At 42.2% G+C, this 18,638-nt stretch overlaps 1 protein-coding gene across 4 annotated transcripts in view; it reads right to left on the bottom strand.

Annotated features, from left to right (window-relative positions):
• Positions 1-18,638, bottom strand: part of KLF10 (KLF transcription factor 10) — a 112,960-nt gene that overhangs the window by 7,309 nt on the left and 87,013 nt on the right. The window contains exon 1 of one of the 4 annotated variants that reach the window (XM_079901400.1): positions 2,654-2,718. The exons of the other annotated variants lie outside the window; for them this stretch is intronic. The gene's annotated coding sequence lies outside the window, so the exon portion shown is untranslated. Of the gene's footprint in view, positions 1-2,653; positions 2,719-18,638 lie in introns of those variants that run through there. 4 annotated transcript variants of the gene reach the window in all.

Here is an 18,638-nt window from a genome sequence, read left to right as displayed (position 1 = left end):
GAATTAGCTAGGGAATTCCCTGAAGGTCCAGTGGTTAGTACTGGGCGCTTTCACTGCCATGGCCAGGGTTCAACCCCTCCTTGGGGAACTAAGACCCCAAAAGCTGTGCGGCACAGCCAAAAAAAAAAAAAAAAAACAAGAAACAAAGGAAAGAAAGAAAGAGAAAGAAAGGGAAAAAAGGCAATTAACTATTTTAGAAATAGGCCCAGGCTGGCCAACAACAGTAGTAGTAATAATAATACAATCAACCAGGGCCAGAGATGCTCATCACAGAGGGAAAGAGGACTCAGTGGCCCCCTGTCACTGCCGCTCCTGAATCTGCTGGCGGGGCGCCAGCCAACAGCTCAGGCAGCTCTTCCTGTCTCCTCTCCATCCCCTGCCCCGGCTTCTGTCTGCATCGGTGTCCCTCCCTGCAGGCTTCCTTCCGCCTGGGCTGTCCCATCCTGTTGATGTGAGCCTGAGGGTACTGGAGCAGCTGGCCCTGGGCACCTGCTGCAGCAAAGCAAGCTCCTGTCTGTGCCCAGCCGGCAAGCCAGCCTTCCTTCCTGTCAGGGAGCTGCCATCCTCAGAGGCCACAGTCGGCCCTCCAGGTCTGAACTGAATGTGGGCCCTGCTGGCATGGTGCCCCAGCACGCCGAGAAGCAGGGAGCATTTATGGCTTGTGGGAGTGATTCAAAACAGGAAAGAAAAGAGAAAAGGGGTAGGAGGAACAGTGTGGTGGTGGCACAATTCCTAGAGATTCAGAGAAAGATGTTACCCAGGCATCTCAGACTCAAAGTAACCAAAACTAAAGTCCTTGTTTTTACTTCTTCCCGTATGGGCTTCTCGTCTCCCATCCAGCCTTCACCATCTCCCCCAAAGCCCTGGATCCAGTTGGTCCCCAGGTCTGAGCAGTTTTGCCTCAGAAATGTCTCTCTTCCCTCACTTTCCATTTGTACCCCTCAACTGTCACTCTAGGTCAGTCTGTCATCAATTCTTGCTTGGGTTAAACAATTTACACTCTCCCCACCCAACCCCCCACCCCAGCCCAGCTGGCACCCCAGTGGCAAACTCTCCACACTGAAACCAGAGTGGGTTTTTTGAAAGTCATGATCCAATCCCTACTTAAGAAATGATCCTTTGCTCCTGTTGCCTAGGAGATAAACCTCATCTCCCACCCAGATATACCCTTGCCTATGGCTACATCCTCATTCAATAAACATTGTGTTGCTCGTTTATCCACTCATTCAACAAACATTTGTTGAGCACCTACTATGTGTTGTAGGCACTGGGACAACAGCAATGAATAAGACAGGCCAGGTCCCTGCTCTCAAAAGGCTTGGACGGCAAGACAAAGACAAGTAGACTATATGTATAAATAAAAGCTCCTTCAAGATGGTAGCCATGTCATAATCATCTTTGTGGTCCAGTGCAGACATTTTAGGCAGTCAAAACTCTTTAATGGAGGAAATAAAATTGTAGGTTGTCTGTGAAGATTCACTGAGGTTATAGACAGAATGTGGACAAGTGCCTAGGCAGAAGTATGGATCCTTCTAAGCCTTTCCCTTAGCTTACATCATTACATGACCAGGCACGGAAAACTGTCATCTTAAACATGAGTAAAAGAAAGTCCTAGGCAATAGTAAGCATTACTTCAATTAAGTGCTGACCCCTTCCTGCTAATGGTGCTGGTTTCTCCTTCAATCAGAACAGTGAAGGAAGGGGAAGGGGGGGGCGGGGGTGACATGTAAAGATTCCTCAGTTCAGTTATATGGATATTAAAACACATTGTACCCACCAGCCATCTTCTCTTTGCTCCTTACAGCCAGTGGGTATTATCACCATTCATTCATTCATTCATTGCCCCACCATATGCCAGGCACTAGCTGAACACTGAGGAACAACCGTAAAAAAAGACACAGCTCTTGTGTTTCAGGAGCTTCCAGTACAGTGGAAGAAGTAAATAAGTGAGCCAGCCATTACTGTGGTGTGGTAAATGCTAAGAAAAGAGTATGCACAGTGTCCTAGGTAGGCGAGGAAGGAAGGGGTAAGGGAAGGTTCCTCTGGTTGACTTCTAAGCTGGAGGAGAGGAGAGGTGGAGGTGAAGAGTAGAGAGAGTGGTGGGGATTCAGGATGCTCTGAATTGTCTGGATCACAAATTTGAGAGTTAGGATGAGGCACTTAGGATATTAAGGGAAGCAGCCCCAAACATAAAGGGCCTTTGTGTGCCCTGCTAAGAAATATAGATGTGGGACTTTTATCTTGGGGACAGGGGGGACCTACTGACAGGTTTTAGCAATGATAGTATAGAAAATTCATTCTGGCCCAGTTTGATAATGGACCACAGAGGCTGGGGCCTAACACCAGTGAGAAGGTTTCGTAGCAATGTAAGCAACAAAGATGATGGTAGCTTAAACTATGGAAATGGTGGCAGGCATGGAAAAGCTGGAATAGAGACACCAAGAATCAGGAGGATTTGGTAATTGATTGGATGTGGCGTGAGGAAGAGGGAGGTGTGGAGGAGGATTGCTGAGTTTTTGGCTTGATTCACTGGATGAAACAGGACAAAAACAGGACACTATTGCCCAAGAAAGGGACTGTAGGGAGGTAGTAAGTTAGGGTGGAGAGGAAGAAAATGCCAAATTTGATTTAGGACATATAAACGTGAGGTTACCTGTGGGACATCCAAATAGAGATGTCCAGGAGGCAGCTGGAATTTCAGGTCTGGAGCCCAGAAGAGAAGGATCTGGGCTGGAGATTAAAATTTGTTGTCATCAGGGTGTTGGTGGCATTGGAAACCAGGGGGTGAATGAAATCCTCTAGGAAGAGTAAGGAATGAGAGGTAAGAGAACTGAGGGTGGTCTTCTGGTGAACTACAAGCACAGGACGGAGACTAAGAGGAAACAGCCACATGGTGAAATACTGGCGAAGAGTGACACAGTGAGGACTTCTTTCATACATGCAGCACTTAGGATTTCTTGGCCTAATGTGACACAAAGTGGAGATGAAAGGCAAACGGGATGATTCAGAAATTGAAAGGGTCAAACAAATTAGAAAAAATAATTATCCCCTCTGATTGGTGAATATCATTCGTTATTTTCATTATACTAGTTACCATAGTTATTAAGCTCTTTAAAATTTTTTTTTAAATATTGATATGTTGAGTAGATTGTTTCTAAAGATGGTCACAAAACCCCTCCCATTCTGCATAATCTTTTCCAATGTGACTTTGCCATTCCTGCATCAAGAGGTGAAGTTTAATTCCCCCAACCCTTGATTCTGGGCTGGCTTTGACCAGTAGGGACCTGGGTGGTACTATGGGACTTCATGCCTAGGTTTTAAGAAGGGTTTGAATTTCCTATTTTTACCCTCTTGGAAATCAGCCACTAGGCAGAGGAGCTTATTAGGCTAGGCTAACTTACTGAATAAAGAGAGAACATTTGAAGGGAGAATGGCCACGTGGAGACCAAGGCATCCCAACCACCAGCCAGGAACAAGACTCCAGATGCCTGACAGGGCGACTGGATGTCCTCCAGCCCCAGTCAAGCAGGCCTAGCTGACACAGCCTAGAGAAGAGATAAGCTCTACTTGAATTTCTGACCCACAGAATCATGAACAATAAATGGAAGAGTAACCCAGGCAGCATTTCCTGCCTCCTCTCCACCCAGTAGCCCCTTACCCCCACTTCTGTCTGCAGGGATGTCCCTAGGTTTTGGGGTGGTTTGATATGCCGCAAGGGATAACTGAAATAGTGGCTGTGTGTTTGTTTCAGCTCTGGAGAGACAGCCACCGTTTTCAAAATACTCATTTTATAAGAATACTTTTTTGTTTTTCAAAGAATCTAAAATGGCTGGAAGAAGGTTCCAGGAAGGAGAACTAAAAAAACTGATGAATTAGAAAAGGAAGAAAAATTGGAGCAAGAAATTTTTTTTTTTTTAACTTGGAGAAGGGGGAAGTATGTAGATCTGTAAGAACCCTACCCCCAGCAGCCCCACTCCCGCTCCCCCCATCCCAGCACTCTACTGAGGCTCAGAAATGGAAATAAACGTGTAATAGGAAGGAAGGGAGTTCACCTTGATCCAGCGCCTGCTATGCACCAGTTGCTGCCTGGTTCACTAGGAATATGGGGGACCTAATTTGACCCATTATATAAAGTCCATGGTTTATTATAACACTTTAGGATTTTTTTGGTAAAGAATTCAATTTTTCCACTCTCCATTCCACTCTTTTTTATCTACCCAGGGAGTGTGAAGCTAGTTAACTGGTTAAGTGGTACTGCAAGGTTACAAAATGAAAACAGCCTTATTGCCTTGGGGTTTTTTTTTTTTAAACAAAATAATATATGCTGATCATAAAAAAATACAAAAAGGAATAAAAAGATGAAAATCTCCTGTAATCCTGCTACCCAGAATTAACCACTATTAACATTTTGATATACATTTTTCACTCTTTTTCTCTGCCCTGCCTTCTCACTACCCCCCACCCCACCCTATAATAAGGTATGCTACTTTGTAACCTGCTTTTTGTTTATTAACTTAATCTATCACTCTGCACATCAATAATTATAGAGTTCTTACAGCCTATTTAAAAGTATGAGTTTCCATTTTCTCTGGAGAGTCTTAGTTACTACCTTTTTCCTATTGAGACTTCAGAATCCTGGAAATCTTCTCTAGTATCATGGGTATGAAAGGAGGGATGTTCCTTCACAGAGTCATCGCAGCGTCTAAGCTGAGGCACTGGCACAGTCATTTAGCACTAGAAACTCTCGTCTGAAGTGCCCGGTGCAGAACCTCCACATGTGGTACCCTACGACCAAGTGAAACTAGACTAAGTACAAAGGAAGAAAAAAGTCTGGTTTCTGGTTTGGATGCGCTCAGATGACCGCGGTCTCCTGGCTCACTGACAACCCACAGGAGCCATGTGGCTGACAGGGTCTTGGTGCTCCAGCTGGGTGTCAGGCCAGTGCCTCTGAGGTGGGAGAGCTGAGTTCAGGACATTGGTCCACCAGAGACCTCCCGGCTCCACGTGATATCAAATAGCGAAAGCTCTCCCATAGATCTCCATCTCAACGCTAAGACCCAGCTCCACGTAACGACCAGCAAGCTACAGTGCTGGACACCCTATGCCAAACAACTAGCAAGACAGGAACACAATGCCACCCATTAGCAGCAAGACTGCCTAAAATCATAATAAGGTCACAGACACCCCAAACCACACTACCGGACATGGTACTGCCCACCAGAAAGACAAGATCCAGCCTCATCCTCCAGAATACAGGCACCAGTCCCCCTCCACCAGGAAGCCTACACAACCCACTGAACCAAACTTAGCCACTGGGGGCAGACACCAAAAACAACAGGAACTATAAACCTGTAGCCTACAAAAAGGAGACCCCAAACACAGTAAGTTAAGGAAAATGAGAAGAAATAGAAACACACAGCAGATGAAGGAGCAAGGTAAAAACCTACCAGACCAAACAAATGAAGAGGAAATAGGCAGTCTACCTGAAAAAGAATTCACAGTAATGATAGTAAATATATGCCAAAATCTTGGAAATAGAATGGAGAAAATACAAGAAGTGTTTAACAAGGACTTAGAAGAAATAAAGAGCAAACAGTGATGTACAACACAATAAATGAAATTAAAAATTCTCTAGAAGTAATCAATAGCAGAATAACTGAGGCAGAAGAATGGATATGTGACCTGGAAGATAAAATAGTGGAAATAACTACTGCAGAGCAGAATAAAGAAAAAAGAATGAAAAGAATTGAGGGCAGTCTCAGAGACCTCTGGGACAACATTAAACAAACCAACTCTCGAATTATAGGGGTCCCAGAAGAAGAAGAGAAAAATAAAGGGACTGAGAAAATATTTGAAGAGATTATAGTTGAAAACTTCCCTAATATGGGAAAGGAAATAGTCAAGTCCAGGAAGCACAGAGAGTCCCATATCGGATAAATCCAAGGAGAAACACTCCAAGACACATATTAATCAAACTATCAAAAATTAAATACAAAGAAAACATATTAAAAGCAGCAAGGGAAAAACAAAAAATAACATACAAGGGAATCCCCATATGGTTAACAGCTGATTTTTCAGCAGAAACTCTGCAAGCCAGAAGGGAGTGGCGGGACATATTTAAAGTGATGAAAGGGAAAAACCTACAACCAAGATTACTCTACCCAGCTAGGATCTCATTCAGATTCGATGGAGAAATTAAAACCTTTACGGACAAGCAAAAGCTAAGAGAATTCAGCACCACCAAACCAGCTTTACAACAAATGCTAAAGGAACTTCTCTAGGCAGGAAACACAGAGAAGGAAAAGACCTACAACAACGAACCCAAAACAATTAAGAAAATGGTAATAGGAACATACATATTGATAACCACCTTAAATGGAAATAGATTAAGTGCTTCAACCAAAAGACATAGACTGGCTGAATGGATACAAAAACAAGACTCATATATATGCTGTCCACAATAGACCCACTTCAGACCTAGGGACACATACAGACTGAAAGTGAGGGGATGGAAAAAGATATTCCATGCAAATGGAAATCTGAAGAAAGCTGGAGTAGCAATCTTCATATCAGACAAAATAGACTTTAAAACAAAGACTATTACAAGAAACAAAGAAGGATACTACATAATGCTCAAGGGATCAATCCAAGAAGAAGATATAACAATTGTAAATATTTATGCACCCAACATAGGAGCACCTCAATACATAAGGCAAATACTAACAGCCATAAGAGGGGAAATCGACAGTAACACAACCATAGTATAGGGGACTTTAACACCCTACTTTCACCAACGGACAGATCATCCAAAATGAAAATAAATAGGGAAACACAAGCTTTAAATGATACATTAAACAAGATGGACTTAATTGATATTTATAGGACATTCCATCCAAAAACAACAGAATACACTTTCTTCTCAAGTGCTCATGGAACATTCTCCAGGATAGATCATATCTTGGGTCACAAATCAAGCCTTGGTAAATTTAAGAAAATTGAAATCGTATCAAGTATCTTTTCTGACCACAATGCTATGAGACTAGATACCAATTACAGGAAAAAATCTGTAAAAAATACAAACACATGGAGGCTAAACAATATACTACTTAATAACCAAGAGATGACTGAAGAAATCAAAGAGGAAATCAAAAAATACCTAGAAATAAATGACAGTGAAAACAGGACAACCCAAAACCTATGGGACACAGCAAAAGCAGTTCTAAGAGGGAAGTTTATAGCAATACAATCCTACCTCAAGAAACAAGAAACAACTCAAATAAACAACCTAACCTTACACCTAACTCAATTAGAGAAAGAAGAACAAAAAAACCCCAAAGTTAGCAGCAGGGAAGAAATCATAAAGATCAGAACAGAAATAAATGAAAAAGAAATGAAGGAAACAATAGCAAAGATCAATAAAACTAAAAGTTGGTTCTTTGAGAAGATAAACAAAATTGATAAACCATTACCCAGACTCATCAAGAAAAAAAGGGGGAAGACTTGAATCAATAGAATTAGAAATGAAAAAGGAGAAGTAACAACAGACACTGCAGAAATACAAAGGATATTGAGAGATTACTACAAGCAACCATATGCCAATAAAATGGACAACCTGGAAGAAATGGACAATTTTTAGAAAAGCACAGCTTTCTGAGAGTGAACCAGGAAGAAACAGAAAATATAAACAGACCAATCACAAGCACTGAAATTGAAACTGTGATTAAAAATCTTCCAACAAACAAAAGCCCAGGACCAGATGGCTTCACAGGTGAATTCTATCAAACATTTAGAGAAGAGCTAACACCTATCCTTCTCAAACTCTTCCAAAATATAGCAGAGGGAGGAACACTCCCAAACTCATTCTACAAGGCCACCATCACCCTGATACCAAAACCAGACAAAGATGTCACAAAGACAGAAAACTACAGGCCACTATCACTGATGAACATAGATGCAAAAATCCTCAACAAAATACTAGCAAACAGAATCCAACAGCACATTAAAAGGATCATACACCATGATCAAGTGGGGTTTATCCCAGGAATGAAAGCATTCTTCAATATATGCCAATCAATCAATGTGATACACCATATTAACAGATTGAAGGATAAAAGCCATATGGTCATCTCAATAGATGCAGAAAAAGCTTTCGACAAAATTCAACACCCATTTATGATAACCGCCCCCCACAGAAAGTAGGCAAAGAGGTAACTTACTTCAACATAATAAAGGCCATATATGACAAACCGACAGCCAACATCGTTCTCAATGGTGAAAAACTGAAACCATTACCACTAAGATCAGGAACAATACAAGGTTGCCCACTCTCACCACTATTATTCAACATACTTTTGGAACTTTTAGCCACAGCAATTAGAGAAGAAAAAGAAAATAAAAGGAATCCAAATTGGAAAAGAAGAAGTAAAGCTGTCACTGTTTGCAGATGACATGATACTATACATAGAGAAACCTAAAGACTTTACCAGAAAACTACTAGAGCTAATCAATGAATTTGGTAAAGTAGCAGGATACAAAATTAATGCACAGAAATCTCTTGCATTCCTATACACTAATGATGAAAAATCTGAAAGAGAAATTAAGGAAACACTCCCATTTACCACTGCAACAAAAAGAATAAAATACCTAGGAATAAACCTACCTAAGGAGACAAAAGACTTGTATGCAGAAAACTATAAGACACTGATGAAAAAAATTAAAGATGATACAAATAGATGGAGAGATATATCATGTTCTTGGATTGGAAGAATCAACATTGTGAAAATGACTCTACTACCCAAAGCAATCTGCAGATTCAGTGCAATGCCTATCAAACTACCACTGGCATTTTTCATAGAACTAGAACAAAAAATTTCACAATTTATATGCAAACATAAATGACCCCGAATAGCCAAAGCAATCTTGAGAAAGAAAAACGGAACTGGAGGAATCGGGCTCCCTGACTTCAGACTATACTACAAAGCTAGAGTAATCAAGACAGTATGGTACTGGCACAAAGACAGAAATATAGATCAATGGAACAGGATAGAAAGCCCAGAGATAAACCCACACACATATGGTCACCTTATCTTTGATAAAGGAGGCAAGAATATACAGTGGGGAAAAAACAGCCTCTTCAAGAAGTGATGCTGGGAAAACTGGACAGGTACATGTAAAAGTATGAGATCAGAACACTCCCTAACACCATACACAAAAATAAGCTCAAAATGGATTAAAGACCTAAATGTAAGGCCAGAAACTATCAAACTCTTAGAGCTAAATATAGGCAGAACACTCTATGACATAAATCACAGCAAGATCCTTTTTGACCCACCTCTTAGAGAAATGGAAATAAAAACAAAAATAAACAAATGGGACCTAATGAAACTTCAAAGCTTTTGCAAAGCAAAGGAAACCATAAACAAGACGAAAAGACAACCCTCAGAATGGGAGAAAATATTTGCAAATGAAGCAACTGACAAAGGATTAATCTCCAAACTTTACAAGCAGCTTATGCAGCTCAATATTAAACAAACAACCCAATCCAAAAATGGGCAGAAGACCTAAATAGACATTTCTCCAAAGAAGATATACAGATTGCCAAGAACACAGGAAAGAATGCTCAACATCATTAATCATTAGAGAAATGCAAATCAAAACTACAATGAGATATCATCTCACACCGGTCAGAATGGCCATCATCAAAAAATCTAGAAACAATAAATGCTGGAGAGGGTGTGGAGAAAAGGGAACAATTTGCACTGCTGGTGGGAATGTAAATTGATACAGCCACTATGGAGAACAGTATGGAGGTTCCTTAAAAAACTACAAATAGAACTACCATACAACCCAGCAATCCCACTACTGGGCATATACCCTAAGAAAACCATAATTCAAAAAGAGTCATGTACCAAAATGTTCATTGCAGCTCTATTTACAATAGCCAGGAGATGGAAGCAACCTAAGTGTCCATCATCGGATTAATGGATAAAGAAGATGTGGCACATATATACAATGAAATATTACTCAGCCATAAAAAGAAACGAAATTGAGTTATTTGTAGTGAGGTGGATGGACCTAGAGTCTGTCATACAGAGTGAAGTAAGTCAGAAAGAGAAAAACAAATACCGTATGCTAACAGATATATATGGAATCTAAGAAAGAAAAAAAAAAAGGTCATGAAGAACCTCGGGGTAAGACCGGAATAAAGACACAGATCTACTAGAAAATGGACTTGAGGATGTGGGGAGGGGGAAGGGTAAGCTGTGACAAAGTGAGAGAGTGGCATGGACATATATACACTACCAAATGTAAAATAGATAGCTAGTGGGAAGCAGCCGCATAGCACAGAGAAATCAGCTTGGTGCTTTGTGACCACCTAGAGGGGTGGGATAGGGAGGGTGGGAGGCAGGGAGACGCAAGAGGGAAGAGATATGGGAACATGTGTATATGTATAACTGATTCACTTTGTTATAAAGCAGAAACTAACACACCATTGTAAGCAATTATACTCCAATAAAGATGTTAAAAAAAAACCAAACAGTATGGTACTGGCACAAAAACAGAAATATAGATCAATGGAATAGGATAGAAAGCCCAGAGATAAACCCACGCACATATGGTCACCTTATTTTTGACAAAGGAGGCAAGAATATACAATGGAGAAAAGACAGCCTTTTCAATAAGTGGTGCTGGGAAAACTGAACAGCTACATGTAAAAGAATGAAATTAGAACACTCCCTAACACCATACACAAAAATAAACTCAAAATGGATTAGAGACCTAAATGTAAGACAGGACACTATAAAACTCTTAGAGGAAAACATAGCAGAACACTATGACATAAATCACAGCAAGATCCTTTGTGACCCACCTCCTAGAGAAATGGAAATAAAAACAAAAATAAACAAATGGGACCTAATGAATCTTAAAAGCTTTTGCAAAGCAAAGGAAACCATAAACAAGACAAAAAGACAACCCTCAGAATGGGAGAAAATATTTGCAAATGAAGCAACTGACAAAGGATTAATCTCCAAAATTTACAAGTAGCTCATGTAGCTCAATAGCAAAAAGCAAACAACCCAATCCAAAAACGGTCAGAAGACCTAAATAGACATTTCTCCAAAGAAGATATACAGATTCCCAACAAGCACATGAAAAAATGCTCAACATCATTAATCATTAGAGAAATGCAAATCAAAACTTCAGTGAGGTATCACCTCACACCAGTCAGAATGGCCATCATCAAAAAATCTACAAACAATAAATGCTGGAGGACTTCCCTGGTGGCGCACTGGTTAAGAATCCGCCTGCCAATGCAGGGCACACGGGTTCAAGCCCTAGTCCGGGAAGATCCCACATGCCGTGGAGCAACTAAGCCCGTGCACCACAACTATTGAGCCTGAGCTCTAGAGCCCATGAGCCACAACTACTGAGACCACGCTCCACAACCACTGAAGCCCACGTGCCCAGAACCTGTGCTCTGCAACGAGAAGCCACTGCAATGAGAAGCCCGCACACCGCAAAGAAGAGTAGCCCCTACTCCCCACAACTAGAGAAAGCCTGTGCACAGCAACGAAGGCTCAACACTGCCAAAAACAAACAAACAAATAAATATAAAAATTAAAAAGAATAATAAATAAATTCTGGAGAGGGTGTGGAGAAAAGGGAACCCTCTTGTACTGTTGGTGGGAATGTAAATTGATACTATGGAGAACAGTACGCAGGCTCCTTAAAAAACTAAAAATAGAACTACCGTATGACCCAACAATCCCACTACTGGGCATATAACCTGAGAAAACCATAATTCAAAAAGAGTCATATACCACAATGTTCACTGCAGCTCTATTTACAATAGCCAAGACATGGAAGCAACCTAAATGTCCATTGACAGATGAATGGATAAAGAAGATGTGGCACATATATACAATGGAATATTACTCAGCCATAAAAAGAAATGGAATAGAGTTATTTGTAGTGAGGTGGATGGACCTAGAGTCTGTCATACAGAGTGAAGTAATTCAGAAAGAGAAAAACAAGTACCGTATGCTAACACATATATATGGAATCTAAGGAAAAAAAAAAAGGTCATGAAGAACATAGGGGTAAGATGGGAATAAAGACACAGACCTACTAGAGAATGGACTTGAGGATATGGGGAGGGGGAAGGGTAAGCCGTGACAAAGTGAGAGAGTGGCATGGACATATATACACTACCAAACGTAAAACAGATAGCTAGTAGGAAGCAGGGAGATCAGCTTGGTGCTTTGTGACCACCTAGAGGGGTGGGATAGGGAGGGTGGGAGGCAGGGAGACGCAAGAGGGAAGAGATATGGGAACATGTGTATATGTATAACTGATTCACTTTGTTATAAAGCAGAAACTAACACACCGTTGTAAAGCAATTATACTCCAATAAAGATGTTTTAAAAAATTAAAAAATTTTAAAAATTAAAAAATAAATGGTTCTGAAGAACCTAGGGGCAGGACAGGAATAAAGACGCAGACATAGAGAATGGACTTGAGGACACGGGGAGGGGGAAGGGTAAACTGGGACGAAGTGAGAGAGTGGCATGGACATATACACACTACCAAATGTAAAATAGATAGCTAGTGGGAAGCAGCCACATAGCACAGGGAGATCAGCTCAGTGATTTGTGACCACCTAGAGGGGTGGGATAGGGAGGGTGTGAGGCAGACACAAGAGGGAGGGGATTTGGAGATATATGTATACGTATAGCTGATTCACTTTGTCATAAGCAGAAACTAACACACCATTGTAAAGCAATTATACTCCAATAAAGATGCAAAAAATAAAAAGAAGGGATGTTCCTTTTCAAAGGCCGAACATCTTCCAGCTTCTTTGTGGATTATAATCGAGATTATAACACACACCTGCAGCAGGGTAAATAATAGAAAAAGCTATGGTTAATGGTCTCTGTCCAGCATGTGGCACCAGCAATTTTTTCTTTCTCTCTTTTTTTTTTTTTTTTTTTTTTTTTTTTTGCGGTACGCGGGCCTCTCACCGCTGTGGCCTCTCCCGTTGCCGAGCACAGGCTCCGGACGCGCAGGCTCAGCGGCCATGGCTCACGGGCCCAGCCGCTCCGCGGCATGTGGGATCTTCCCGGACCGGGGCACGAACCCTTGTCCCCTGCATCGGCAGGCGGACCCTCAACCACTGCGCCACCAGGGAAGCCCCATGCACCAGCAATTTTAATTGAAATCTTCTGACTGTTGAGAAGATCTTCTAGAAGAAGGGCAAGGGTCATAAATGTTCTCCCTTGGGGTTCTTCAACCTCCAATCCCACCAAGCCTGACTGCAATGGTGTGCAGTCTTCTCAGAAAATCCTTCATTTCACCCCTGAAGACAAGCACATAAGCCCTTTTGGTTTTAAGTGCTATGTTGCTACCGGTAACAGATATAAAACAAATATAGGGATGACCTAACTGACCAAAAACAGACTGGAAGATGTGATAAAGCTTCCAGAATCTGACATGGTCTTTCTACAGTTTAATGAAGCCTATGAGCTCCTTCTCAGAATAATGTTTTGAAGCTCATAAAATGCAATTTGTCAGATTACAAAGGAAACCATTATACTGATATAGTTATCAAAATATTTAAAAAATTGTAATTTAGAAATATAGTGCACGTTCATGAACACATTCAAAAACAAGATCTAGTGTGGGTCTAATAACTGAAGTAATATTGAAGTTGTGATGAACATAAACATGATTTTGAAATGTGCAATAGTTGCAACTCGGTATAGAAATACCTGTGATTTCTATTAGTGACAAAGTCACAGGTCCTGCTGATGCTACTGTGGTTTGTTTTCTATATGTAGTTATGTTTAAGAAAATGCTAAGGTTGAAGACTCCTGAACTCTATTCACAAATGTCTTGGGGGCCTGAGGAACCCCAGATTAAGCACCCCTGCTTAACCTGCTTTTAAGAAGGAAAAATGGACCCTGGTACTCTTCAATCAAGGGAGGGACCCACTAGTATCTCCACCCACCTCACATTCAGTGAAGATCTGACTGCCCCTCTTAACTAAGTTGCACTGAAGCAGGACGATTGAGTCTGAGTAGCAGTGAATGCAATTTGCATCCCAGAGGACCACCAGACTGGGCAGCCTCACCACCAATCCATTTTTGTTTGGCTCTGAAATGAGCTCTTCCTGGGTGTCTTTCTTTTGGAATGAAGAAACGTGGGGCATGGGGAGAAGGGGATGTAAGTAAAGCACGACCTTGAGAGGCAGTTGCAGAGTCTGAAAATCTGGCTGCACTGGCTCTTCTGGGTATTCTTGGAATAGTCACTTTAACCTGCCCAGCCTTGGTTTTCTCACCTGTAACATGGGAGTTAAATAACTGATACCCAAGGATATCAGGGTGTTGGGAAGAGTGGAAATATGACAGTCTATGTAAAAAATGTTTGGCAAAGACTGAAGCAGTGCTTGTCAAACTCTAATGTGCATAGAATCCCTTGGCGACCTTGCTAAAGGCAGATTCTGATTCTGCAGGTCTGGGGTGGGCACCAAGATTCTGCATTTCTAACAAGCAGCATCCCAGGTGTTACCTAAGCTGTTGGTCTGAGGACCACACTTTGAGTAGCAAGTACTCCACGAATGTTCCTTGTTATCACTTAGTGTCACTTTAATATTCCATCTAATTCTCTCACACAAGGAGGATGACAGCTGAAGATAGGGAGGGAGGCACAGCCCATCAAGTGAGGCCGGGCTTCTGCTCAGCAAGATACTCTGGTCTTGCAGCCCCACCTCCCCTCCCTGCCTTCCACTACCAGCCATAGTGAACAATGGCCATAACCAAGTCAAATCATGTTTCAGGCCAGATCAGCACAAACTAACCAATCATGGGAGTGGGAACAAACACCGAATGGGATATTTGTGCAAAGAAGTATATGTAGAAAACGTTTTGCACTTGTAATGCTAAACATCTCCCAAACTTCCCAGAGAATACATGTTGCATCTTTTGGTTTTGCAAGTCAGATCATTCATCCCTGCACAATGCTTCTAAAGCATCCCCTTTCCCGTGGTACTCACAGGTGAAGAGCTTTAGATAGCTCCCTATGACCTGTTGTATCTACTCTAAGCTTCTGTCTTAGAATGCCTAAGAATGACCAATATCAGAAGGGTGATAACGGTGCAGCTGAGAATGTGGAAGATGGAACACTAGGGCACTGTTGGAGGGAGTGTCAACTGGTACCATCATTCAGAAGAGCAATCTGGCAGCTGTTGAGATTAAGCATGCACATGCCCTATGACCTGTGGAAAAAATCTGGAATATATACTCCAAGGAAATTCCCCCACGGGTCCATAAGGATGTTCATCATGGGATTTCTTGGGGTAGCTGGATGTTGGAGACAGCCTAGGTGCTTATCATTAGAGAAAGGGATTATTAGTAAATCTGGCAGATGTACACTTAAAAACTAAATAGCAGTTAAGAAATGTCAACCAGATGTACATAGCAACACTGATGGATCTTAGAAACCTAGTGTTGAGGGGAAAACATAGGAAACAGAACAGGATTTATAGCACATTATCATTTCTGTAAAGACACATTCACATAAAAGTAATATGCCTTTTGAAGAAGGTATGCATGCACATCTAAAGATACAGTAAACATGAAAGTAGGTACCATGGGGGCAAAGGGAATATAATTAGGGTTTGGAGGTAAAAAGTAAAAGTAAAGTAAGAGAACCTTACATGGATTAATGATGAAGTGCTTAAAAAACTGAGTTTTTAATTCAAATTTCTTCACCTGGGGTGAAAAAAAGATAAAAGCAAAACAAGCCCCCTAAAACTTTCCTCTATAACAGCCTTCACAATCCAGTCCCACGTGACCTATCCCACATGTAACTCCCCATTTCGGGTGCCATCTTCCTCGCTGTTGCCTCACCACAGATCATGGACTTTCTCTCTTTGACGTCTTTTTGGCTGCAGTCAGAGTTTTCTCATCTTGGTTTCTTGCTACACTCACTTTCAATAGGTCCCTAGCAGACAGAACCTGGGCTCTAAGGTAATGTGGACATCATTGTCCAAAGATGCATCAGAATATGTTAGATCAGGGGTTTGCTTCCCCAGCTTTGGTGACACTACTGATTTGATAGAGAATCTAAGGAAGTCACTTAATTGTGCATCTCTCTCCTGTAGGACATACAACCCAGGATGGTCATCTTTAATTCAAGTATTTCTGTTCTTCATTAGACTGTGAGGTCGTAGAGTGTGGGAACCTTATTTGCCTGTGTCCACTGCCCAGAATTAATCACATAAGAAGCCCTTCTCTAATAATGTTTTAGAAATGGATTCCCCAGCCCCCTAAGCCAAACGGTGGAGCAACCTGGCCTCTAACTATTTTATATCTAATTCAAAACTTTAACTGGTAGTAGTTTCAAAGTGCCTTGTGTTATGGTCCTAGAATATGCCACAAAATTAATACATGATAACAAGGAGAGAGGTGCTCCAGTTCTTGTGTCCAAAGGTATAAAGTACCATCTCTATTTTCCTTCCCTTCAAGAAACGGTGTAATGTATGTCCCAGAAATGACTGGATAAAACTAAAAAGAGAGTTTGGACATAGTTAAAGTGAACTCTTGGGTTCCCATGGTTTGAAAAGGAAAGCAGAATCGTATGAAACACTGGGGTGAAAGCCTTTACGAGAAAGGAGTGGGTATTCATCACTGCAGCCTCGTATCCTTCAGAAAGATGGAAGCTACCTTCTGTGCAGCCAGATCTGGCATGCACATGACCAGAAGGGTCAGGTATTTGCCGGGTTGGTTGTTTATGGGAAAGCCAGCACTTCCGTTTCCCACGTGGTGAGAACACAAAGCTCCCCTCTGAGGAAGCCTGCAGCATAACACAGCATCAGGGGAATCCTCCAGCCTAGCGGGGACTACAGCCGCCAGTCCTGATTGGTGCATTCTCCAGGAGGCGGGGGCAGAACTTCTTGCGAGATCTGAGGGCCTGAAGTTGGTGGCCCTGAAGGTGGGGCGGAGAACTTCTGTGTCATTTTGATCACTGTGGCCACAAGCCCAGCACAAGGGCACGGGCTTCTGGAACAGGTTTTTCTCCTTGTACTGATCACTTTTCTCAAAAGGAAAGAGTAATTTCTAAATTTAAATTTTCACCACTGCCCATCTAGGACAGCGTCCAACACTCATTGTTACACACCCAACTAAATGCAATGAAAAGACCCTCTCACAGCTGAGGGACAAGCAAGCAGGTGGTGAAATGGATTGGTCCAGGGCCTGGCTTCATGCTCCCATCACCAGAGCAGTTGGCAGTTTTCAGCTCCAAGAGACATTTGCTGTCTGCTAGGACTCGGGGTGGTTAGCTTCTGCTGCCTGCTGCTCCAGGAGAGAATTCAAAACCCGAACATATGGAGAATATTTAAACTTAAATTTGGGTGTATGGCATTGGTTCCCTCGTACATTCGGCTTTGAAATTCACCATCTGTTTAGTATAAGAAGGCCGGGCGGACTAGGTGCCCGCTGTTCTGTGGTTTCGTACACCTTCTGAATCACCCCCGCACTGTCCCCAGCCCTCCCACCCCCTTCCGCCCATTGGAGGTCACACAGCCTCACCTTTCCAGGCAGTGGGCTTTAATAATTGCTGGGATATGGCAACACTAGGATTAACTGTGAGGAAAAAGTGGAAGGATAGGAAGAAGGACTGTAGTGGAAAGTGATATAGGTTCCTTCATAAGAGCAAAAATTAGGAAAGATCAGTGAATCTCTTGCATGCTAGAATCACCTGGGGAGCTCTTCAAAATGCCCAGTTCAGCTGCACCCAGGACCAATTAAGTCAGCAACTCTGGAGGTGGGACCGAGACATCAGTAGGATCAGGGAGTATCAGTTTTTGTAGATCCTCAGGTGATTCCGGGAGACTTGGGTCATGGTTCCAATCAAGCCATTAATCTCCTGTTGTCTAGGGAAAATCACTTACCCACTTTCTCTTCAGTTTTCTTACCTATTAAATGAGAGGATTGCCTCCAAATGTATTTGACCAAAAGCAACACAAGTTTGACCCCCAGGGACCATTTTCTAGAATGGTTTTCTAGCTCTGAAATTCTAAGAATGCATTCAAATGGCAATCAAAAGTCATGGTGAGGGCTTCCCTGGTGGCGCAGTGGTTGAGAGTCCGCCTGCCGATGCAGGGGACACGGGTTCGTGTCCCGGTCCGGGAAGATCCCACATGCCGCGGAGCGGCTGGGCCCGTGAGCCATGGCCGCTGAGCCTGCGCGTCCGGAGCCTGTGCTCCGCAACGGGAGAGGCCACAATAGTGAGAGGCCCGTGTACCGAAAAAAAAAAAAAGTCACGGTGAGGTTTGAACTCTGAAGTGTCTTGAAGTATCTGATCTGAATGTTGCTGTCTACTTAAAACTAATCGCACAAACTCTTCCAGCAAAATTCTGGTAAAAGAACCCGGGTAACTTTTTAGGGCCTCCTCTAGTAAAGGAAATGTCATTCTGCTTCTATTTCACAAGACTTTGAAGAAAGGACAGTGGATCTGTTTGTCTCGCATTGCTACTTAGCTAGAGAATTAGGCAACAGTTGAGAAAGGTCGCTGGTGCTTGCTCACACTCCCTCTCTTTCTCTTCCCACATCTGAGGATAATTGCTACCAGGCAAG

The sequence above is a fragment of the Stenella coeruleoalba genome (genome assembly GCF_951394435.1).
Source record: "Stenella coeruleoalba genome assembly, chromosome: 17".
Lineage (NCBI taxonomy): Eukaryota > Metazoa > Chordata > Mammalia > Artiodactyla > Delphinidae > Stenella > Stenella coeruleoalba.
Note: the sequence above shows the minus strand (reverse complement) of the source record. Positions and strands in the feature narration are given on the sequence as shown.